Source organism: Acyrthosiphon pisum, chromosome A1, assembly GCF_005508785.2.
Source record: "Acyrthosiphon pisum isolate AL4f chromosome A1, pea_aphid_22Mar2018_4r6ur, whole genome shotgun sequence".
NCBI classification, from domain to species: Eukaryota; Metazoa; Arthropoda; class Insecta; order Hemiptera; family Aphididae; genus Acyrthosiphon; species Acyrthosiphon pisum.
This window is the reverse complement of record NC_042494.1, coordinates 106,551,374-106,559,235: the sequence shown is the minus strand read 5'-3', so window position 1 is coordinate 106,559,235 and position 7,862 is coordinate 106,551,374.

Genomic DNA, 7,862 nt, shown 5'->3' with positions numbered 1-7,862 from the left:
CAAAAAAAAAAAAAATTAAAAAAAAAAAGCCCACATCATTGTAAAATCAATACATTCATCGTTCCACTCAGAATCTAAAAAACTTTATATCACAATATTATATAGTTGCAGTTTCAACCTGCAGTTTGTACTACGTAATCAATTATCAAAAATCTATTAAAACATTGAAACAAACTAGATATATGATATTACATAGATTTATTTATATATAGTTAAATAATGTATAAACTATAAATACGAATTTCATCACGTATCTTCAAATTATTATAAATTAAATAAAACATTTTAAAAACATTTATAGCACAAACAAAATTAGATTTTGTAGTAGGGCTCTGTTAGACTAGAGGCGTCAGGCTTATTATGTGTGCCATGCGCTTATCACTCTATAGTTAACCTACGGCCCCGTGTCTGTGTTACTTTTCTACGTAATATATTTACTTCAGTACTAAGAACCAGTGACCAAGGCCATATTTACACTTTTTGCGCCCTGGGTCAACAATATTTATACGCCCAGCCCTTCTCCCAAAAAAAAAAAATTAATCCGTTTTTTAATTGTATTGTTGTAGTTCTTAATTTATGAAAATTTTGTTAAACACAGATCACGATGATATATAATTTAAATTATTTTAAAAATGTATAACAACATATTATTACAATAATTGTAATCTATAAAAAAATTACAAAAATTAATAGTTATCATTGAATGACAAAATGAGTAAATAACGCCAAAGGCCGTATCATGGTTATTCAATGACTAAAATAATATTATTTATATAATATACACCGGCGCCAGGCCGCCCCCTTAAATGTGTCAAAAATTGGCCACCCGGGGCAAATGTCCCCGTTGCCCTCATTAAATATGGCCCTGCCAGTGACGTTGTCAAGAATTTTCAATGGGTAGAAGGGGCTTATGGATAATTTCTAGGAAGATATGTAAGGGCCAAGGGGCTATCAAAAAACCAGGGGCATTAATATATTATCAATGGGGAGGGGGGGCCCTGCCAGTGACGTTGTCAAGAATTTTCAATGGGTAGAAGGGGCTTATGGATAATTTCTAGGAAGATATGTAAGGGCCAAGGGGCTATCAAAAAACCAGGGGCATTAATATATTATCTAGTTGGGGGCTCTAGTTGGCCGTGAGTACGCCTATGCTAAGAACCATATTATACGTAGTTGTGTTACAAGTTTAAACCTTAAAGTAGTTAAAATAGTTAAATATAATATTGAACATTTATATTTTAAAGCCTCCACACCACGCATGCACTACAGTAACACACCTAACACAATGGCAGTTTTAATCTTTAAAATTCTGTAATAAAAATATAAAATTTTTCATTAAAAAAGTCTTAAAACCGAATTCCAATCTAATAAATTTAAAAAATGTACCTACAAAAATAAATTATGCATTTATGCCTATGTAACAAATTCGTAGAGTTGTGGATAATAATATATAACAGGTAGGTACTCTATATATTATTAATAGTATTACATTCAGCGGCAGATACAAGGGGGGCAATGGGGTGATCACCCCTCCCCCGTGGGCTGTGTTTTTACGTTATTTTTTATTATAATATTGGGCTAAAAAAAGGTAATTTAATTTTTGAAAATTTGCCCCCCCCCCTTGGGTGACTTCTTGATCCAATACTGATTACATTAATTAGATAACGTTAATATTTATTTCATTATTTGTATTATTAATGTGAAACAACCATAATGTAGGCAGATATTAGATAGAATTTCCAGAGGACCAACTGGCTATATAGCATTATGCAAAGTAAAGTGGCCCGCAACCCGATTACAATTTGCATGGTTGACGGATGTAAATATAGTATGTATATTGTATGTACATTGTACTTACACTTTACATATAGTATAATATGTGACTATAGTCCGGGTAAAAAAGACCCATCCCAAATATCCTAATATTTTGTTCTTTAAACTTTAAAGGACTTCAAAATTTTTTAAGAAAATATTCGATGAGTAATAACAACTTGTGTAGTGCTTCTATAATTTAGATCTAAATATTCAACTATCTAAGAAATCCAATCCAACCACTCTGATCGATAGACGTTTATTATAAACATATTATATAGGCATCATATACGGAAATTTGGGAGCAAATATACTTTAGCGGACACCTTTTTCTAAAAAAAAAAAAAATGTCCCTTCAAAATACTTGTTATTGAAATTTGATTGTCAATATTACAGTATACGGCTATTGCTTAAACATACAAACATTTGAGTAAATTATTAGTTTCGAAATTACGGAAATACGTAATCATAGGTATATATACTTTTTAAATATTTTATTTAAAATACCCATAAGGTAGGTATAACAATAAATAGAAGTTTTCTACACCTACTGGCTTTGGTCGCAAAACTCAAGGTCCTTGGTTTGAGGCTCGACCCCGGAACCCCCGGAAACTAGGGTGGGTGGCGTTGAGTGACTCTAGACCTAAGCTTACATAACCGATAAGGCGATTACCCAGTGAGTGACCAGCTATAGTAAGTTAGAATACGTAAAATCGACAACTTTAATTTACCGTAACTTTTTAGCAGTCTACCATATTGTCCATATTAGGTACATACGATAGAGGTCTGGACACGCCTATAATTATTTATAAATTATAATCATCATATTATTCATAGATATTGAACGAATAAAAAACCAATAGAGTCAGAGTAAAAGATTATTTATTATTATAACAAATTAGTCAATGTAATAAATTAAATTAAAAAGTTATCTGACTGCAGGGTTTTAATTGAGAACCCGCCAGTGCCCAGTGGTCAAGAAAATAGATGTTGTACCCATAATGAAATTATTTATTTGTACATTTTTAGTGACAAATAAATTTAATAGACAATAATGATAATTATGACAATAATATTCACTATTAAGTATTAAATACTTCATATCAATTTAGTCATAAAAACTTATTTCTCCTCTCATGAATCTTTTATTCTTTAACTAGATATATATTATAGTTAGGTATATACTCCTTAATGACCTTAACAATTGAGTACCGTAGTTCTATCAATGGCGTAATCATAAGTAGGGAGGAGGGGATAAATATGGAAGCCAAATCCACAGTTGGTATTTATTTTATTGTGTATAGAATTTTGAGACAAAATGTAAATATTTTGATGCAATTTGAAGTTTGAACTATAATTTTAATCAGATGATTAGAATACAATTATAACATAAAGCTATTATACCTAGGTATTCTAGCTAATATATTATAACATTACTTATTAGTAATAAATTACAAACGATAAATCAAAAAGTCAATACAATATATTATAAATTAAATAATTCTTCGTAGGTACCTACGTTTAAAATGTTTGATGATAGTTTTTTAAAACTAAACACTAATATATTATATCAATTAAAAAATAAGCCTATAGGTACTTAAATTGTAGGTTTTTACCGAAGAAAATAATGTGTACCTACTACCTAGGTGGCTAGGTACTTATAGTTTGTATTTAAAAGTTAGATCTAATTATTAAAATAATAACACAGTATTACTTAAAACCTATTCACATTCACTAAACATAATAAATTAATAACATTAATTATTAACTTTATAATATATATGTTATATACATATTATATTATATACATATAACTTATAAAATTATTAGAGAACGATTATAAAATGATCTGTCCCTCTGATTTCTTAGGTGGCAACATTTTTGTGAGAGTAGATGTTTCTCAAATCATGAAATATATATTATAATATATTTATATCATAGGTGCAAATAGCGTTTGAAATTTAAGTGGGGGGGAGGCTCCCGCAGTCACGCCTACAATAATAATGCTGAATAAGATTAAAAATAATTTAGGAAATGTTTGGGGAGCTACCTATCGATATTTTTGGAGGTGGCTTAATCCCTAAAGTACCTCCCCCCAATTTGCGCATATGATTATTATACATGAACGATATTCATGTTTGTTTTTATATTATTTATAGGTAATACTGCCATGTTTTAAGCTATTTTATAGTTTATAGCATACATATGTTTTATTATACCCAAATAATATTTACCTAATACCTATAATATACCGGTATTTTCCCTATAACTTGGAAAAAATTGTGTTCAACTAGTTCCAAAGTCTACCTCTGATTTATCAAATATTTCAAACTACCGACCAATCTTCTTGCTTTCTCTTATACCTAAATTATTTGAATCAATAGTTGCTAATAAAGTTTTACCTATTTTAAATAATGTAATTGTAGATGATCAACATAGTTTCCGACAAAATAAAAATACGATTACTAACTTAATTATCTTTCAACTTTTCATATCTGACGCTATCTCTCATGGATCTAATGTTGAATATGCCATCATATACACCGACTTCGCTGAGGCTCGATAAAATAAATCGCCAGATTTTATTTACAAAATTAAAACAAATTGGTATCTGTGGAACTTTTTTATCCTGGATTAGTGGATTAGTTCTTTTATTATAGATCGTCAGCAAATAGTCAGCATACAAAGAGTTTTGGTCTATTCCAACACATTCTACTTCGGGAATTCCTCAATTCTATTTTAATACAATTTTATTTCTTATTTTCATAAATGACATTTTTTTCCAACATAGCACCAAATTAATGTTTGCTGATGGCATAACAATTTTACGTATAGTCAAGGTTGACGCTGATCTACTTCAATAAGAATTAGATACTCTCTATACGACTCTACGTCTGATGCATAAACAATAATTTTACTTAAATATTATCAAATGCCTGTAAATAACGACTTTTTTAAGAGCTCGAATTCTCTCAACTTTTGATTAAAACCTAAATGGTTTAAACTTTAAATTGAGTATTCAATATTTCAACAGTTTGATCAATAGTTTATGTATTAACTATATTATACCAACATGACTACATTTACAATGTGTAATGAGTATACAATTTTGTAAAATAATCATTCTTAGATCATATATACCACCTACCTACCATATATATTTAGGCTAGTATTGAAGTATTCATACATTAATATAATATATGAATAAAATAATAATTTCTATTTTCAACTTAAATATTATTATATATTATTGATTTAAGTAGGTACCTAATATTTTTTTTTCATTCTTTAGTATCCTATAAGTATTCCTTGAACGGATTTTCGAAAAATATAACAGAACTGAAGATAATAGATACATTTTGATTTTATATGCCGTCCGTAATAATTACGATTGATGTTTGTTAAAAATTAAATAAAATGATTAAAAATGTGTTAGAATTTATTAGTTATAGATGCTATGAAGCATTTCAGTTATTTTCTTACATTTTTTTACTCAAATAATAAATTGGTTTAGATAATGTTTAAGGTTTGAAATAACAATACAAACTAGTAAACTACATATCTACAATATACCTTTACCTGTGGGTACCTATACCTACTGATACCTATATGTATTTTTCCATAAATATGGGTACTATTAATTAATTTTAGATATATTAATTTTTTTTTTTTTTTAATAATTGTTAATTATATTAGAATCATACATGCAGACGACAAACCTTGATTAAAATAAATAATGATATCAAATTATTTATAACTAGGCCTTAAAAAAAATTCTTTCTTAATGGGATATTATAATTAATATAAAATTAAGATTATTTTTTAAGCCGTATGACAGATTAAATTAGTTTAATTTGTCTAAGATGTTATGTAATGACTAATGAATAATGATTAATGTGACTTACCATATTATCCTTGACATACTGCAAAACGTTTCGCTACTGTACCTATACACTATACACTTTGAAATAAAATTAAAACACTTGTAATTTTAACAAAAAATAAATAACAATAGATACAATCTGTAAAAATCAGAGAGTATACCTACTGCAGCAGCGCGCAATGATTAAAATAAAACGTAGGTACATGTACCGTAGACAGACAAAACAAACAAATTCAGATTTGGACTCGCAGAATATATTATTATATAATATGTATGATTATCGATTGCGAAAAAGCACTATTGGAATGGAACAAGTAAACAGAAAAAAAATTGTCAGCGGTCGGACGTTAACTCAGTTGCTAAATACACGTCATTCATTTTTCTAAATGTACCTAGACTTATATTTGAATATACGCTTATGTGGAGGCCATACATATATCGCCTTATTATGCATAACATAATATAGTGCGATACGTATTGTGTGTATATTATTATAATATTATTTTTATAAACTATACGGCGTTATAGGCACAATACTACGGATGACAGACGCTCGGAAGTTGTCCATCGGGCGGTTTAGCTGTGCGGATTGAACGAAAACGAAACTGGCAATAATCGCAATCCCAGACTCAGACAAAAAATATATATATATATAATGTGTAGGTATACACGTATAATATAATATATTATATCGTGTTATATAAAACAACGAATGTGCCTCCCCTGCAGAAGGTCCCAGAGCGGACGATTCCGACTAACCGGTTATATTGTTTCGTGCCACACACAAATGGCGCGATTCGAATACTATACCTAATATATTATAATAGCAGTCGTCGGTATATATAATATTGTATATATTTTTTATGTATAACGAACGTATTATATATATTATATTATGCGAGTATGCCGCGACGCAGCGAGATCCACATTGAATCGTATAATATGCAGATTATACCTATATGTTATAATAATAAACTTATATATCGTGAAGATTTTTTTTATAAACGTTACTTCTTCGTCTGTACGACCGTATAGGTACTTCTTTAAGAGCATATAAGTTTTTTGTGGAGCACATTTTTAAATGATTATGATACATAAACACTGCGGCCTGCGGGTCAACAAATAAAAAGGAGGCAAACATTTTGCAATCGGAGAATAAACGACAAATTACAAAATCATCATTATTCATTAGGTACATATATTATAATTATTATAACACATTTATACGTATAATAAAAATAATATAGTATACCTATAACTTACCATGTTCGATCACAATCTCGGATGCAAATGTGTAATATGTATTTATTATACGAATTACGGTGAGTATTTTAATACTTTACGATGAAGGTTTTATTGATTTCGCATTTCATTGTGCATAAAAACATTGATTACCTATTGAATATTTATATATCACGCGTTAAACGATTATGTTTCCATTTTACAAAACTGTTAATCTTTAACTGTTTTATCTATAGACCATTGAAAAATTTATATACAGCGATACTTCTAAATACTCTCGTCTCTCGAGAGAATTTTGTTTGCTATCCAAAAGTTCGGTTTGTAAAAAATTGGTTCCCAGGAAAACGTCCACTATTTGGAAGGGTTCAAGTGTCTGCTATTTAAAGGTGTCCGCTAGAAGAGGTTACACCGTATCTATATGAAGTATCACATTATATGAATACGTAGATACAATATATTAGTGCAAATAATATACATAAGGTATAAAGATAATTTTAAAAATCATAGTACATTTTCAAATCTATTCTATACATAATAATATACATATCTAAACTTTTAATTCATATATACACATTTTAGTGCATCATAAAAAGTTAATATACTAATAAAAAGTTGTGAAAGTATATATTTTATTTGAGAAAGCATGTTTACCATAAAATAACATAAATGTAATTTTATTAAACTCTAACATTCTTAGTAGAGACTAAATGAATTTAAACAAATTACCTATAGGCTATAGGATATAATTATTCATCGCATTGCATATATTTTTAAGTATAATCTGTTTAATATGGGAAGTACCTACTCTTGTATCACAAGTTTTTAATTACCTATTACATTTGGGCTTATAAATCTATATAATATTGTAAATAGATTTGTAAATATTTATTTGTGTTTTAAAATGTAATAATATTTGTATGGGTCT